This window comes from Pelmatolapia mariae, unplaced genomic scaffold (genome assembly GCF_036321145.2).
Source record: "Pelmatolapia mariae isolate MD_Pm_ZW unplaced genomic scaffold, Pm_UMD_F_2 NODE_ptg000717l+_length_19565_cov_1, whole genome shotgun sequence".
NCBI classification, from domain to species: domain Eukaryota; kingdom Metazoa; phylum Chordata; class Actinopteri; order Cichliformes; family Cichlidae; genus Pelmatolapia; species Pelmatolapia mariae.
The window spans coordinates 1083-19565 of NW_027052395.1; the positions used below are offsets into that span (position 1 = coordinate 1083).

General features: G+C 46.4%; 1 long non-coding RNA gene across 1 annotated transcript; it reads right to left on the bottom strand.

Annotated features, from left to right (window-relative positions):
* Positions 1 to 251: 251 nt before the first annotated feature.
* On the bottom strand, positions 252 to 13711 carry LOC134623522 (uncharacterized). Its single transcript, XR_010093356.1, has 3 exons — positions 12982 to 13711; positions 4066 to 4131; positions 252 to 3743 (listed from the first exon to the last, which is right to left on the bottom strand). It is a non-coding gene; the product is annotated as an uncharacterized LOC134623522 (long non-coding RNA).
* Positions 13712 to 18483: the final 4772 nt, after the last annotated feature.

Consider the following 18483-nt stretch of genomic DNA (forward strand, 5'->3'; position numbering starts at 1 on the left):
TTTGGCTGAATTGTTTTACAGCTTAACTTCCATGTGTTTGTCACCCTGCGAACACAAGCTCCAAGAATCTCTCCCTGAAGACAAGAAATGCAGTTTCCCAGTACAACGAGATGGATCTCAAGAGCTCACAGCAGTGTCCTGAGCAGTGAAGAAAAGGTCCAGCAGCAGCAGCTGTGCAAGACAGCGGCAGCAAGGAGAAAATGGCATCATCATGACTGGATGGATGGATGTGCATTCCAACGAGCTGCAACTTCACTGTGTGTGAATGGACTTTTGAAAAGACTGCCTGAGTTGGACATTTGCCACTTTTGGAGCAAAATGGCAAGATGAGACAGTGGAAAACACAGGACAAAGCTGAAAGACAACTGACTGCCACTGGACTGCTGCAAGGGGGAGAGATGAGATGAGAGCACAGTGGAAGGAGCAGGGGAGAACATGGCTGTTTTAGTGTGGGAATGAAATTTGGGTTTAGGAAACTGGGAAGGAAAACGACTGCCTTGCGTGGAGAATTGAAAAGTGTCTGGAGCACCGCAAAGAGGAGAGGTACACAAAAATTACACAAACAGAAAAATGCATTAATCCTACTAACACAAACACACATGCAATGAAGCTCATGAAGACCAAATAGCATTTTAAGCATGCATTGCTGTTACCATCATCTTGTCCGGTTCACTTAGTGGGTTAAGAAGTGATACATAGACTAGTGAACTAGTATTATTTTGGGGAAGGATGATTGAATCATTGCAGGGGTGAACAGAATGCTGCAGGGGGGTCAGATGAGTGGAGACTAATAGATTATTGAGTTTCTTGTTTCTGATGTGTGGGGGAGGTCTTATCATGACACACGTCTGGGTACATGGGGGAAAACAAAACTCATTATCTAATAGAATATTGTTGTTGTGTGAGGTGTGTGACTGGTGGATGAAAGTTTTGGGGATTTTGCATTTTCTTTTGGTTCCACTTTGAAACTGCCAATTAGTTGTGTTTTGATCTATCATTCTAAGAGAGTATGCTTAGACAACTTCTAAAAAGAGGCCTTCATATTTTTTGATTTTTAACAGTGCACTGAGATTTTTGTTTGGCAATTTTCTCTTTTGAAGCAGGCCTGCAAGATCGGGATCGAAAGCGCTACACAACATGTTGAACAATCGCAAGTGAGTTTCTCCAAAAAATTAAAATGGGCTCGGGAGAAAGCCACGTATTTGGGACAATCAGAAAACAAGTCCCTGCCAAAAGGATTCAGCGAGGTAATCCAGTCTAAATTATTTTTCTTTTTTTGAAATGACGTCATTGCTGGCAGTAGAAACTTATTGCGTCACGAGAGGTTCTACTGTCAGCAAATAAAAAATGGGGACTGACTGGACTGACAAAAGCTTTGACTGACTTGACACCAGTATGCAAGATTGCACCTCCACCTTGACCTGACAAAAGGGTGGATGTATATGTTTCTTTTTACAGGAGCAGAAAGATGACAGCAACAGGTTGCATGACCTTTGGGGCATGCAGACTTAACCTTTAATCGCCACTTCCTGTGTCTTTGTGAATTTACCAGCAGTGTGTTATTCATGACCTTGTATTGTTTACAGTGCAGAGGTCACTGTGAGAAAGTGTGCATACAGATGCGCTGCACTAACATCTATTTTTCCACAGCAGAGGGCTAATCATATGATCCAATCACATGATTTACAGCAGGACACACCGCTGGCTAATGTTTTACCTTTTCTTAAGACAGGGCCTGGAGTGAAGCTACTCCAGGGGAGAAGCCCTGGGAATTTTTAAGAGACAATGCACAACTTTATTGTGCGTGTCTAATTGTGCTAAGCTGACATAGGGCAAAAAAGGGTTTTCCGGGGAAGCTTTCATTTTTAAATTACAGAGACCGTGACATGAGGGATATGGAAGGATTGACGCAGATACAGACCACGACTGGGAGAGAACGCTTCAAGAGGACCAGTGAGAAGCAGGGACCATCTGCAGGACAGCAGACAAACCACAGTGGGCTGCACCACTGGGCTTCCAAAGGATTGTCATGAGGAGATTTTGAACAGCAAAATCTTAAATAAAATGAAAGTTTCTACGTTGACGTTGAGGAAGACTACAGGAGTGTACGACTTGCTCTGCTCCTAATCTACAGCCGCGTTGGAACAGAAATCGAGGGATGGAGAGAGCGTGCCAAGCTCCAAAAGTGACAGCGCAAAGGGAGATCAGCGTTGGAATTATGACTCTGTAAATGGCACAGACACCAGGAGCCATGACCGGGACTGGGAATGACCACCTAATGCTGTTTCACTTTGCCATGCAAAGTACTTTGACACTCTGGAGAAGACCTTTCCTCTGTATCATTGTTGTAGCCATTTGCATGTGAGAGCTCAGATTGTGGGGAGGATTAAAGATGAACAAAGGGTGGTGGGAGAACAGTGAAGTGAGGATACACAGTGTGAAACTCCTTTAAGTGTAAAATAATGTTGATGTGATATACAGAAAGTCAGGAAAGAAATCCCGGTATTAATGTGATTCTTGATTTAAGAATCAAAGGGTGGGATTGTAAAGGAATTTCTTTCACATATGTACTAATCACATTATTTTATTGTATAAAGCCTTGGTGCCACTGGATTTTAACATGTCTGACACCCATACTGTAAGAGGGAAGTTGGGGGGGAGCAGACCACTCCACAGGAAGAGTCTTTTGTCTCTTCAAGGACTCTGGGAGGTAGCAAGGGAGTGTGAACCTTAAGGTGTGAAACAGCTGTGTACTGCCTTTTGTTCCTGGAGAAGGTATTTAAACTGAGAGCCATGCTAGGCTCAGTGAGACTCTGCTGACCTGCCCCGCGGACATGCAGGCTCTCCATCAAGCTTGGTTGTCCGTTGTCTTTGTGTGTCCGGATTAAAGAATGTTAGCTACCGCTCACCGCTCATCTGCAGGCTTTATTTAAGTGGAAAACTTCCACAACATCTGCTAATAAGTAATTATAATAAGCACTTAGAACAATTTGGGGAATAAATGAGCACGTTTATGCATTTGTGTGTTAGCGCCATGACGTCAGCACAGGCTTGAGGTGAGGAGGAAGACGAGGACATTTTATTAAGACGACAGCGCCGCGGTCTCTTTGCTTTCCGTCTTGGTTTCCTTGGTAAAGGAGAGCCTTCTCCGACATAAGCCACAATATCTCAGATCTCAAGGTGGAGGTATGAATTTAATTGTCCCCCAACAGCACACAGACACCCACCATTCGTCGTCCACCCCAGGCGTGCTACCTTTTAGGTGGTCAGGGAGCGGGCCTTCCCTCCGCTGTAATTAATCACAAACTGGCTGCAATTAATTTTAATTCCAACTTTCCAAGGATGTGTCAGTTTGCTGGGAGACGTAATTACGGGCTGGGGTGGCACCCTTTCCTCTATTAAATGACCTCATAAACAGACTGCAGATCTGATGACAAGCTGCAGAGTTGAGAGCGGTGATGGCGAGACAGACCTGCAGCATGTTAGAAGGACGAACGCCCCTCAAACGTTTCACCTGCGTGATGACACGACCGACAGCTGAAGAGGAGGAGGAGCTTACTGCGGGTTGCGGAAAGTCTTTCGGTTACGCGATCTGAGCCATTAGTCTCTCCCCTTCTTTCTGCTGGCTATTACAGGTGAATGCACATATGCTACGTGTGTGTGACATCATCATCAGGTCGCCGGTGTCTGTACCTGAAGGATGAGCGAGTCCCAAGAGGAGGTCATCCACAGGACGATCCAGCCTGAAACAGAGAGCAGCTGTTAGACAGGAAGTGCGGCCGTGACCCAGCGAGCTAATGATGTGAGCTAGTCAGACTGATCCAGGCCAGAGCAGCTTAGCACGAGTGACGCTCAGAATAATCCTCCTGTAGCTGATCCTGGTTTCACCCTTTCCACATGAAGCTGCAGTTAGCTCGAACGAAGAGCTGAATGTGAGTGCTACCTGCAGCGTCACCATGGAGATGTCACCTGACCAATCGATATGACCGCTTTGGTCATGTGACGGCTGCAGCAGAATCTGAACCCCTCACCAGGAAAGAGCAGAGCCAGCAAACACATCCTCACCTCGTATGTCAGCGCACACAGCTCCTCCTCCTGCCGGCGTGCGACCCTCACGCTGCCTGAAAGTACCTGAAACACAAGATGGAGGAACGGAAACGAGTCAGCGCCACCGCCACACAGAGGACACGGGAGGAGGGCCGAGCGCACAACACAGGAAACAGACTGAGGCCGACGAGGCGCAGGACGAAGAACACGCACGCACGCACACACACACACACACACACACACACACACACACACACACACACACTCGTGCACATCAGTAAAGACCAAAGTGATAAAAACTTAGCTGAAAATAAAATGAAACGTTTGCAGAGGATAAACAAATAAAAAATAAAATTTTAATGAAATAAAACAAACATATTTATGAGCAAAAATGTAAAAATACACAACACGTTTGTTATTCCCCAAGACTGAACCTGCACAGGTGTGTCAGACAGGCAGGCCTGGGCCATATCATACCGTTCACGGTAACACCGGTATAATGTTGGGCAATGATAAGAAAATGAAATATGGCGAGCGTGACATGGTTATGCTGAGGATATGTCGGCCAGTTTCCACTGGAAATGCCTTTTGGTTAAACTGTCAGCAAGGAATTTGCATTTGCACTGTTACATTTTTATATAACTTTAATGCACATAAAAAACAGCTGCTTGTTTAAGTGAAAATACATTGATATTTGTTTGTTTTTGCACTAATAAAGTTGTGGAGTTGTAAAGTATTTTGTCTCGTGTCAATTATATCGTCAGTTATATCGTTATCGCAAATTTTCAAATGTACATCGTGATGAATATTTTTGGTCATATCGCCCTGCTCTGTGTACAGGTGTTCACGTAAACATGAACTGATTTAGCAGGTTGAGCTGCTCATTGACCAATCACAGTGAGGAGCTGAGCCTGAGAGACACACTCGCCCAAACACAGTGAGCTGAGCTGATCCCGGGTCAGCTCGCAGGCTCTGCAGGCCCGCGTCATGGCCATCTGATTGGGAGGAAGTGCAGCTGACCACCTGCCTCTGACATCACAGCTCGCTCATCTACGGCTGAAGGTCAAACTGCAGCAGATGGCATGCTGGGAAATCCAGCAGCCACAGTGCCGTGTCTGTGAGATCACAAAGGCTGGATGGTGCAAACCGCATCTCCCACAATGCACCACAAGGATCCTGCACCCATCACCCATACGTGATCAATACCGTCCAATCGGAGGCAAGGGTCGGTGTCAGGATGACCACCTAACCTCCCGCTGCGGGAGTGTGTGTGTCAGTATACATGCCACAGAGGTTTATCTCCACTCAGAGAGGATTATGGGTAGGATGGATCTGTGAGGGCGGAGGTCATGTGACTGCTGTGCCAGTAAATAACAAAAGCTGCTCAGAGGTTAGTGCGACTAACGAGCACAGGCGCAGTACTAGGATTACTGATACTAGCAGTAATACTGCTGATACTCTGAAGGTCGACGCAGTAAAACCACGGTAAAACTCTGCGTGACCTTTGACCTCAGATGAAGCTGAGCTGGTGCCGACTGGCGCAGGTTCTGTGATCATGTGACTGCACTTCCTGTGGCATCCAGCAGACAAGCGCGCTCATAGCTGCACTCGAGTTAACGACCTTCTGCTCGTTTACCGATGCTCCTCCAATCAGGGTCAACGTGACTCACCAACAGGAGCACCGACGCCATTTCTAGACATCTGATTGGCCAACAGGCACCGACTTCTGCTGACTGACTCTGATCTAACACAGGTTGGGTCTGCTGCATCAGCTGTCATGGCAACGCATCAGGTAAGTAGTGATGCTGCCCCAGAGTTAGCCCTGAACCTAAACCAACGTGGGCGTGGCAGAGGTCACATCACAGCTAACAGCACAGGTGCATGGCGGCCTGTGACGGTGCTGCGAGATTAGCTTCAAACAAACGGAGGGAACCCCGAGACCCTATAAGGGGTCAAAGGTCACCGAAACTTCCTATGCAGGCATCCTGGCCCTGACCTCGGCGCCAAGAAGCAGAGGGTGCGTTTGATTTATCACACAGAATGAAATCATCTGAAACCCGAGCGCTCGGCCGTCTCACAGCTAATGATGATACCCGAGGCGTCCTATCAGAGCCGAGCAGCAGTCGCCTTTCCACCTGAGAGCTGATATCAGCTGACTGGTTTGAATGTGACTCACCTCAACATGAAACCGCACACACACACACAAACCTGAGCAGGTGAGCTCTGTGGCTCATGTGTCCTGCGAGCGGCAGAGCATGTCCAATTCTCCTCATGAGACAGCGAGGACAGATGGTGTCTCAGTCAACTGTGAGCTCCGCCTCCTCCTCTGGTCACTCCAACAACAACACAAATGACGGAGAGTGTCCCTCACTACCTGCAAGAACACACGCCAGAGCCGTAACCTCAGTGTATGAGACCTCACAGCAGGGGGCTCAAAGGGGGGGTGGATGGCTTCACTTCCTGTGTCTCATGCTGTAATGAGATTACTGCGAGCCAGACTCCCCCAGAGGTCCCCACAGCGGTGCCTTCAGGTGTCTGAGGCTCTGAGGAACGTTTAAAACCACCCCGCAGCCTCAGGTGAGCACACACTGAACTGTAAGCCAATCAGGTCGCAGTAACTGTGTAGGAGCAGGAAACCACCATTGTTCTACTTCCTGTTTCAACACGCCACTTCACCACAGACTGTACGTCTAAGACGGACACAGCCTCGCTGAATTTCAGCCATTTTAATTTTGGCATTTTTTCTGCTTCCACGTTGCTTTTCGTTTCTAGGAATGACCATATTTGGACAAGGTGGTGCAGCAGCAACCAATCAAAATCCCAGAATTTCAGTGTGTACCCAAACAGGAGCTCCGCCTTTATGGACGGTCTGTTAGTACAGTGACCACCCAGCAGCCGTGTTATTGGTCGGGTGATGTCATTAGAAACGCTCCAAAAGTTACCACAGAGGCCACGCCCCTCAAACAGGTGATAATAATGAAAACACGTGAGTTACAGAAACATCCTCCCTATTATGATAGACTATTTTGATAGTCGACTAGTCACCGATGATTTTTGCGATTAGTCGACTAATCAGATCATCATCCACTGGACGTAAAACGTACAGCTTATTGCACCAGCAGCATCTGCTCTTATATAACTATCATTAGCTTACAGCTTTAAGTGTTTGAGGTGCTAACTAAAAATAAAGACATGATAGTTTATTACATTTTAATGTGCAGATTGTCTCGGTGGAGTTTAATAAACTCGGCCGTCTGCTCCTTGCTATCTAAAATATAACAGGACACCGGAGTAAACTCTGGAGCATCTCACCTTCTGATAATCAGCTGTCTGCTTGACGTTTATTCAGCTGTGTAAAAACTATAACTTTAATCTCAGCCAAACCGATTTACTCAGGAACAAATAAAACACAAAAAAAAGCCAAACAATAACATTTTTAAGTTATCCAAGTGACTTATGTATGTTTAACCTGAGTAGTGAAAGACGGCGGTGGGTTTGAAAACGATTTGCCGGCAGACCGGTGTTCTCAGCGGCTCTAGTGACCCTTGACCTCCTGGCTAGCTATCGAGCTGGTGGGTAACAGACGTCTCCGAAAATGTCGGAGCGCTTTTGAAAATATGTGGTGTCTTGATAAACTGAGCAGATATTTAAAGTTTACACAGCTACATTCTCGCCTGAAAATATGTTAAACATTTATTTTGTGACCCAGAAAGATTAATCAGAGTAATATTAACACTAACTAGCTGCCACCATTGTTGGAAACTGAGCAGGGCCGCGCTATGAATTCTGGGATAGGTTGGGCCACCAAGTATACACCCGCTGTAACATAATCGGCCTACTAATGCGGGCACAGGAGGATGCGGTTCCTGAATTTGGTCACAGCTACGATACCGGACACTGCTTCTTCTTCTTCGGGGTTTAACGGCAGCTGGCATCCTTGTACATGCAGTGCTGCCATCTTCTGTTTCAGTCCGTTATTACACTCTTAAATCCTACTACTTATTCCTGCGTCTTTCAGGATCTTACAAAGCTTCAAACGATGCGTCGACTATTAAATTAGTCGTCGACGATTTTGATAGTCGACTAATCGTGGCAGCCCTAAATCACAGACAGCTGTACTGTGTATTACTGTGTATTACTGTGTATTACTGTGTATTACTTGAAGGAGATGTCCTTCAAGTCAAAAGTACAAAGAGCAGAGTTACTGAGCACCAGACTGAAAATAAAGGTCAGGACACGGTCGTGATGTGTTTGTGCCAAGTTGTTGCTGCACATGTTTATATGCTTTATATATCAAGAGGCTGATGTACGGCGTCACATCATATTTGCATTGTTGTGGTCGGGGGCAGATCAGGAAGCTGTCCTCCGTTACTTCATTTCTGGAAACGTGTTCAAAAACAGGATGCTGGGAATTGATGCAGTGTTACGGTCGTTACTTTATATGCCGGTCATACGCTCGGATAATGGAATACATGAGAAGCTGATACATCTATTAGGAATGATGCTACTGATGGCTTCACGGGTGAAACCAGATTCCCTCGGGTTAGAAACGGACAAACCGGCTGAAGGCTGTCTGACGAATGCTGAGCAACAATAAAAAGTATATCAGAGTAGTTTCTGGTGATGGTACTCCTGATAAAAGAGGAACTATACAAATGAGGAGCACCAATCATTTATATGTAAATGTGTATAAAAATCAGCTTTAATGCCTGATTGTAACCAAGAAACACAACTGGAAGTGTTTGTGTTTACTTTCTGTTTGAGGATGAAAAACGAGCCCATTTAAAGCTCCACCTTGAAACAGTGACACGACATGACTCTATCAGAAACATGCAGCTGATCACAGGTTGTGAGTTTATTTGACCCCGACACAGTCAGACAAATGTAGTGGAGCCAGTAATCTCTCTTCTATATACTTATTCGCACTGTCTGTGTGTTTGAGGCGACCTGAAATCCAGCGAAGCTGAACACTGGATGTTTGTCTAAAGCAGTTTCAGCATCATCAGGCGTCTGACGTGTGACACAGGCTGGCGTTCAGCTCCTGACTCTCTGCGATGTTGTGCACCTTGCTCTCTTCATGTAATCGATACCTTTCCTGTCATTTCTCATTATTACACAGAACTTCTCTGCTTCCACTGCATGTGATGTTTTTGCCTCTGCTGAGAGTTTCCATGGTTACTGTCCCCTCAGTATTTAAAATGTAAACATCTCACACATTACTGCAATAAATGTAACGTTGGTTAGATTATGGGCCTGTCTCAATATGCGTACTCGTGCGTACTTGCGGCCTCGTGGACTCGTGATCCGTCGGAGACTAAGTACTGTTCCAATTCAAAGCATCAAGCCGAGAAAAATTCCGGGATGTGTTCTCGCTCCGCTCGTTTTATCGAGCATGCATCAGTGGTGACTTGTGTGGACTTGGTACAGCTAAATATCCCAGAATGCATTTCGTCCAAAACTCAAACGCGGCAATGGCGGGAAGAGCGCGGCTAAAAACGTTTAAATATTACTCTTTCTGGGTCACAAAATAAAGTTTTAAGATATTTTCAGGCGAGAATGTAGCTGTGTAAACTTCAAATATCTGCTGGATTTATCAAGACATCACATATTTGCAAAAGTGCTCCGACTTCTTCAGAGACGTCTGTTACCCACCAGCTCAATAGCTGACCGGGAGGTCAAGGGTCACTAGAGCCGGCGAGAACAGCGAACTCCCGGCACATCATTTTCAAATCCCCTGCGGTCTTTTGCTACTCAGGTTAAACATGATATATAAGTCACTTAGGCTACGTTCACACTGCAGGTCTTAATGCTCAGTTCCGATTTTTTGATCAAATCTGATTTTTTTGTCTACAAATAAAATGTGACAGCAAACGCGCTCTAGTGTGAACCCTCAAAGCGGCCCGCATGCGCAAAAGAAGACGTCACACACAACGCACTCTGTTTAGACCCAGACCAACAGTATTGTTTGACTGATGGCCTTAATATAAAGACTTGTTTTGGACTCTACGTTTCCCAATTTTGCTTTAAGTTATAAAGTTATTGTGTTATTTACATATGGCCTAATAATGATCCTTATTGCTGTTTTAGAGGAGCGGTGATTCCAAGGATAGTTGCAGATTTCTGTCAGAATCTGCAGATTATACAGTACAAATAAAATGTTCACGTTTCTCCAACGTTGTCTTCCCAACAGTTTCACTAACATCTACACTGGATGGCCAGGAAGCGTTCGCGATGTCTTCTCCGGCGCTGATAATTGGCGTCTGTCTTGTGTCAGTGACATAAAAGACGGATTTAATGCGACATGATGATTCAAACAGCAGTCGCTTTCTAAAACATCAGATATGTGTCGGATTCAGGACCACATACGAAAGTGACCCAGATCGGATTTGAAAATATCGGATTTGTGCCGTTCACACTGTCATACCATGATCGGATACGGGTCGCATAGGGTCAAAAAAGTCGGATTTGATGCGCCTGCAGCGTGAACGTAGCCTTAGATCACTTCTAAATGTTAATGTTTGGTTTATTTCAGTGTTTTATTTGTTCCTGAGTAAATCAGTTTGGCTGAGATCAAAGTTAAGCTTTATAACATATTAATCACAGTTAAATTAAGGGTTAGGTTATTAACCTGTGACATCATCGAGTACGCTGGTCTTCCAATTGTACGATTGACTCGCCGAGAATGCGAGCACGGACTGGCGTACTTGAGAATTGAGAAAGGGCGTGTTAGAGTGAATTGTTAAATGTTTGTCATTTTTATGCTTACCATCCCTACGAAAGGAATTTCACTGTCCCCCTCCCCAGATTCTCGAGGTTCTGGGTGGGGGGCTGTAGTCTTTTATTACAGGCAACATCCTTGTGAAGGTCCTTTTGATGTAAGCTTCCTGCCCAGCAGGAGGTCTCACACACACACACACACACACACACACACACTCTTACCTACATACAGAAGTTCACACATATACATATAATGCCTTAGAACCATGTGGGCGTTGCTTTGCTGTGTTTTGTGTGAACTGTCTCTCAATAAAAGGCAGGGAGAGGAGGCCGGATTTGGGGTCATTTTCGTGCTGGACACAGATGAGGCCTCCCTTGCGCAAGTAATCGATCGAACGCTGTTGTCTTGTTTTCTTTCATGATGAATAAGTCTCTAGAACTAGCGGGGTTTGTGGGAACAGACCCAACAGGGCGTACATTTCCATCACCACAGTGTGACGGACACCCGTCTGTTAGCCAACTGTTTAGGAGTTAATGTTGGAGTCGCTCGTGTTTTTAGGGTCCGTCGTCTCGCACGCCGTTTAAAACCTTTTGAGTTAGCATCGTGGTTGCTAGGAAACCAGAGCAGCGCATCGGAGCAGACCGTCACATTTAATAGACGAGCACTTCGGACCTTCGTAGGTCTACGTAGGCGGGGTCCTGTGAAGGACACTGCCCCTGAATTAGGACACGCCTCCTGTGACAGCATCAGTCTGACACAGGATGTGCGCCCAGCTAAAGAGTCCAGCAATGCCGCGGGGGCGCAGGAAAGAAACCACGAGTGCTGCTGTTTGTCTGCGTGGACCCTTTCATGTTTACTGTGTGGGGGGACCGTGGTTCAGGGGGGGTTGGGAAGCTCATCTTGTAACCAGAAGGTTACCGTTTCGATCCCCAGCTCTCTGTCCTGGTCGTTGTGTCCTTGGGCAAGACACCTACCGCCTACTGGTGATGGCCAGAGCGGCCGATGGCGCGATATGGCAGCCTCGCTTCTGCCAGTCTGCCCCAGGGCAGCTGTGGCTACAACTGTAGCTGCCTCCACCAGTGTGTGAATGTGAGAGTGAATGAATAGTGGAATTGTAAAGCGCTTTGAGGGTCTCGAAAAGCGCTATATAAATGCAATCCATTATTATTATTATTACTGTTTGTTTATTAGTATTTACTGTATGTTTGTGGGGACTGCTGAGAAGTGTGAATGAAGGACATGTATGTATATCTCAGCTGGGGCACGGTCAGAGCTGCTGCCCCTCGCCATTCTCACAGGACCACCACAAATCAATAATTTATTAAATAGCATGACCACTGGGAAAAAACACTAAACTTATTTTAAATTGGCTCAAATGAAAAACTGCAATGTGTTTTTGTTGATATTCTGTCTCTGCATTCAAATTAAACTTCCATAAAAACTGGAGACCGTCCATTTCTTCAGAACTCTGCGCCGATGACATAACTGGAGCCCGTTCAGTCACATCGGACGCCATCGTCAGTCTTTTAGAGAAAAAACCTGATGCGAGACAAACGCGGTCGTTGTGGATCAAACAGAAATCGACAAAGATGAACTTTGATAACCCGATTCAATTCGACACCATAACGTCGTGTCATGGGCGAAGTATCGCGATAACGTCGTGCGGTAACTCTGGCTGTTACATGCTGACTCACTGAAGCCGGTTTGCTTGCTAATGCTAGCTTTGTCTTGTAACTGAGCTCAGATCAGTGAAATCAGTGACGGTTTGAACAGCGGAGACGTTTTGGGTTTACCGCCATCGCCGGCTCAGAAGTCTCTGCTGAACTTTTAAAATCAGGATTCGTTCTTTTTATCGTCGTCATGTCGTCATAACGCTCTAATGAAACTTTTGATCGAACATTGACAGGCTTTTATTTTGACATTTCCTGCTGAGCATCAATAAAGTTGCAATTGAAACTGCCGGGGGCCTCGCTGAGGGCCCGGGGCCCCCGTTCTCGGGTCGTCCTGCGATTGGCTGCTGGGGGTGCGGCTGTACGCCCTCGGCTCTGTCTGACAGGCACAAACACGACAGACACCACCCCCCCTCCCCCCCCCCGCAGGCCGTCAAACCGACGCGAACCGGCCCACCATGGCCCAGTTCCGCGCTCCGCGAGCCGCGCGACTCGTCATGAAGACCCGCACCAGGGACACCCCCACCCCGCCCGGCGCGAACTTACCTGAGGCCCGGTCCGCGCCGCTCGGTCCCGGGGAGGAGGGGAAACTTTGTCCGAGCTCCGCTCCGCGCCTCCGGAGGAGCAGGAGAGCCAAGGGAGGGGGCTCCGGACCGATCCGAGGCCGGACAGCAGCGCCGAGGTCCGCGCTGGAGCTCCGGGCAGTGGGTCGGGTTGAGGCCGGCTAAGACGCTCCGTCCGCGGAAGGAAATCCGCTCAGAGCCGCTCCAAGAAAGTTGATCCGCTGCCCTGCTCAGCTGTCGCCATCTTTACCCGCGGGGCATGACGGGTAATCCTCAGGAATCCCGGCCCCCCCTCCTCCTTTAAAGCCCCCTCACGTCCTGCGTGCTGACGTCACCGTGACGAAGCAGCAGAATGAGAGGCAGGTGACGAGGCTACCTGGAAGGTGATCCGAGTGACTCACGTCACCTTCAGCCACAAACCTGGAGAGGAGGGGCTGAACATCATGACGATGATGAGAGCTCAGGATGAAGGACTGAGCTTTTTCAATGCTGCAGCTGCTCTAACGTGACGTCACAGCGCGAAAACAACAATTAAACCAAAGAAGAAGAAGTTTCAAGTTGTGCAGAAGTATGTGGACGGTGCTGTTCGTTTCACCTACCCTGATGGAGCTCCTCACACCCACAGACAGGCCGGCGGCGAGCCGCTCAGCGCAGAGACTTTCTTTACTTAAGTAGAAGCACAGATAGCTGTGTTTAAAAGTACTCCAGTAAAAGGTGAAGTAGTGAAGAAACTCCTTTACTCAAGTAAAAGTCAAAAAGTACTCTACTACTAACCATGTTTGTATACAAGTAACCGAACCTTGTGCTTTGTTAGTATTTCAATACAAAAGTACATTCTAACTGTAATGAATGTACTCAGCATGAGTCTGTTGTGTAGGACACCTGCAGCCTTGATGGTGGAGGGTGACTTCACCTCCACACCTACACAGTAACATGAGCAGAGTCAGGGGTCACAGTGGATTCGGCAAGTGGGGATGAACCTCAGCATCATCAGCTTAGATGTAAACTCATCTCTGCTACACCTGTTGTTACCTGCCTGGGACCATGAGCACCACAGGCACTGTGTGTGACTGTACTGTGAATCCACCACATGTTTATCCTGCATTGAAATACTAAACAGGATTTTCATGGAACATTTGAATAACACAAAGTTAGCATAGCTTTGTTTGTTTTGCAGGAACATGGTATCTTTAAATTTCCAGTTTATCAAATTCCACTGAGCATCCTTCCTCCCAACTCTTGATCGTGGCTCAAGAGTTGGGAGTTCGCCTTGTAATCGGAAGGTTGCCGGTTTGGACAGTCTCGGTCATTGTGTCCTTGGGCAAGACGCTTCACCCGTTGCCTACTGGTGGTGGTCAGAGGGCCCGGTGGCGCCAGTGTCCGGCAGCCTCGCCTCTGTCAGTGCGCCCCAGGGCGGCTGTGGCTACAATGTAGCTTGCCATCACCAGTGTGTGAATGTGTGGATGACTGGATGTGTAAAGTGCTTTGGGGTCCTTAGGGACTAGTAAAGCGCTGTACATCATACTGTGAGACAAAACGCACACACACAGTTTGTGTTTGTTGATGTTTGTTAAGCTGATAGAAACGCTGCATTTCAAATTACCCGACACTTAAAAAACTTCACTCCCTTTATGTTCGCTCCTCTTCTGTAGGGCTAGCTAGATGCTGAAGTACTGCAAACCAGTCCTGTGCAATACTGCAAATTTTAATATCGATCTGATACCAAGTACCCATATGGAAAAGAAATAGTAAAAACTTATAAAAGACTTGCATAAGATGTGGCCTACTTCATATAAGGCTTATATGATTTACTCATGAAAGTGGCCACTTTCTCATTACTTTCATATATTGTTTTAGTAAGTATCCAAAACATACAAGTTTCATTTATATAATTTTTCAAGGGATCTTATATCTGTTTTCACTCAAGTTTCAGACAAGACAGATACAAACTTTATAAGATTTATATATATCGTTCCCATATGGGTAAATACAGGGCCGGTACTGCCAATCCCAATTCTGATACCGATATTTGTAACTTGTGAAGCCAGCTTATGTAGCTGAGAGCACTGTGTCGTGATTTATGAGATGAATCATCGATTTGTAATTTCACTGTCAGTTTTACTTGCATGTATTTTGAAAGTGTTTTTATTTTGGACAGCAGGGATGTAAATGTGCCTGTCATGTGATGTTTGAATGTGCCGTAGGCGGCAAATCAAATAGACGTGACAACACAAAAAGGATCAGATGTTTTTCATAGAGCATGGCTGAAGTATATCTTCTCATTTCCAAAAAGATAATATATTTAGCTGGGCCACATACTGAACTTGGAGGATAGAAATAAAGTGTCGATCTTGTATTGCAGTTATTGATCAGATATCAGTACCACAGCTGCTATTGGTGCTATTGGTGTTTGGTATCGATCCACTCGCCTCTACTGCAAACACAACTTATAAGATAAGATAAGATAAGATAACCTTTATTAGTCCCACACGTGGGAAATTTGTTATGGACACTAGAGTATTTAAAAGTAGAATGGGAGGCAGAGCCTTCAGTTTTCAGGCCCCTCTTCTGTGGGGCGTCTTGAGCTGGATTTTTTTTGACATACTGCTCCATTATTATGTTTGACAGGCTGAAGTTGTCGGGTCACCAAGGCACCTCATAAATCGACCATCTTTTACAGGTGTTTTGTGCCAGAAATGGAGTGTCCACTGAAGACTGAAGGTAATGAATCTCTATGCCTTGCCATTGATCCCTCTTGTGCCTTCATCTAGACAAGTGACATTTACTTGACCACTCTCACATGCTCTGTACCTACATCACCATCCCTGACAGTCGTAGCTTGGCCCATCCGAGGGTGAAATGATAAGAATGTGTTATTTTGCAAAGTGCTCTCTAGGGTTCCTAAATAAAATATGGCATTGAGATAATTTCTTTTGAATTCTTTTTAATAATCCCTTCTTCTAAAATATATAAGAACCTCTCCTGGTTTTAATGGCACTTTGGATTTCCTTACTTTCTGGTCCACTCCCACCTCAGCATGCAGTCAAGTTCTATCTGGTCTTTAAATGTGATGTCATTAGCCATGTCTGGGCCCAAACTCCGCTGCAGGTCCCAAAGTCAAATGATCACTGCAGCATTACTGAGAGTTTCATCTGTAATAAAATGATCAGCGTTGCTGCTTTACCAGGTGTAACAATTAAGTTTAACATCCAGGCATCCATGGAAACAGGATTTATTACATTCAGTTAGAAGTTAGCAGGAAGTTAGCTCGCTAGCTTCCACCCAAACAGGATATAGCATGTTCTGACTGAGAGATTTCTGAAACATTCAAACGTACAGCTCTGCTATTACTTCCAACATAAATGAAGACCGAAAACTAAACAGCAGTGACGTTTGTAGGGTTACTGAAGTTGGACTAGCTGCCCATAGTGTTCGTGCTTCACAAAACCAAAGTGCAGACATGAGTTTGTGACTCTCTGACTGAACTAACAGCCTCAGCATGTTTGTACTCTCGGCTCATGTTGTCTTCATATTAAATCATTTTTGGCTTTTTAAAGAACTTATTTTAACATAAGTTAAAATAAGTTCAAACAAAAAATCAAGGGACAAACTGCATTTTATTTCTTCACATCTATATATGGGGTGCAAGTAGGGGTGAGGTGGGCTGCCAGTGGCCCCCAGGCCGTGAGTGTGAGACCGCTGGCTTACATCATCAGGTTCATCAGTCTGTGAGGCAGACACTGCATGTGTTCAATGAGGAAAGCCAAACATAAGTGACCAACGTATCCAGCTTTCGTTCAGAGATGGTGGTTATCAAACATCCCTGTTTCAGCTCTGAGCGGGCAGACATGCGACTCTTCTGCTGCACTAAACAATTCCTGTGAGCGCCGCCTGCTTCAGTCACATGGTGACAATGATGATAAAATCTATAAGGAACATAAAACTGTAACAGTAAAATAATCCGAAAGCTGAAGCAGCAGAGGGGTTAATATGGTGCCACAGAGCATAAAAATAAAGATTTGAAATGTGTGGTCTACTTTCAGTGTCCAGGTCAGAACACCTGAGGAACCCTCCTGATCTCTGAGCTCAGCCCCCAAACTGCAGAACCTGGGAGAACAGGCCGACACAGGTGAGACAGAGGGGGCGGGGCTCAGACTCAGCTGTTTGGAAATCAGTGATGCTAACGAGCCCCTGACAGAGGACACAGTCACTGAGGAGAGGCTGGGATGCCAGGCAACCTCAGCTGTCAGTCAGCTGTTTATTATTTACAGATGTTTGATTGTTCTTCTTCTGTGATGATTATTCTGCAGATCAATTTGGACGGCGTGAAGCAGGCGGTTACAGTTTTGGTGTCTTTATCCGTCTGTCGGCACCTGCATACAGGACTGAGGGCACACGCGCCCCTGCGGTGTGGCAGCATGACATGTGACGTGTCGCTTCACTGTCATGCGGTCCCCTCTGCAGTGTCCCACTTCCTCCTGCAGGTCATTAAACTTTCATCCACCTGTGTGTGTGTGTACACTATGTTTGGACCCGTCCCCACGAGTTTGAAGGCATTTTTGAAAATGTTACAGTTAGGACACGGTTAGGTTTAGGCTGAGGGTCGGGGTTATGGAAGGCATTATGTCAATTAGATGTCCCTACAAAGATATGAAAAAAAACTGTGTGCGTGTGTAAAGTGATGATCTGCAGGAAAACATCAGGTCACATGATGGCGCACACACAGCAGCTGCCGAGCTCATCGAGTCTTCGCTGCCTGGAAAGAAGAAGACAATGTCCAGCTGCTCCGCAACAATGCCCCCCCCCCCCAATGGCTATGGGAGGAATGAGAGGAATGGAGAACACGCCGGCAGTTTGAGTCCCGGCAGCTGTTCGTGTCTCTCTGACCTCAGGAACCAGCCGGCAGGAGGAAGACTGCATGAAGAGGAGCCGGGATTATTTTAGACTACAGTCAGGGATTAGACTCAGACACCATTACAGCAGGACAGGAAGGACATGGACATGCCCAGGTTCAGGAAGTTTCTCTAAAACCAGAACCAGAGCAGAACTGGGCCTGCTGGTCTGAGTCATCCTCACTGAGGATTGTAACACACAAGATTTCTTTAGGTTTAAACTTGTTCTTGTCTCAGCAGTCAGACAAAAGTCATTCTGATAAACATCAAACACTGTTTACTGCTTCTCTCCAAGCTCAGGGGTCAGAGGTCAGGGGTCATCACTGATAACAGCCTCACAGGGTTAAACACAAACTGCTGTGGCCCTTCAGAGACGCAGAGATTCTCAGTGAAACCTCACACCTCCCGAGCATGTCGGTGTTTGCTCTCAGGCTGAAACGGCTGCATGTTGGGGTCAGAGGTCACACACATTGGTTATTAATCACCCTGAGAGTGGGTATGTGTGCGCGAGGCTTCCTCAGCTGCTGCGGTGACGGAGGGGTCAAGGCTGAACCCCCCCCCCAGGGTAAACAGAGCTTCGATGTGACTCCGGT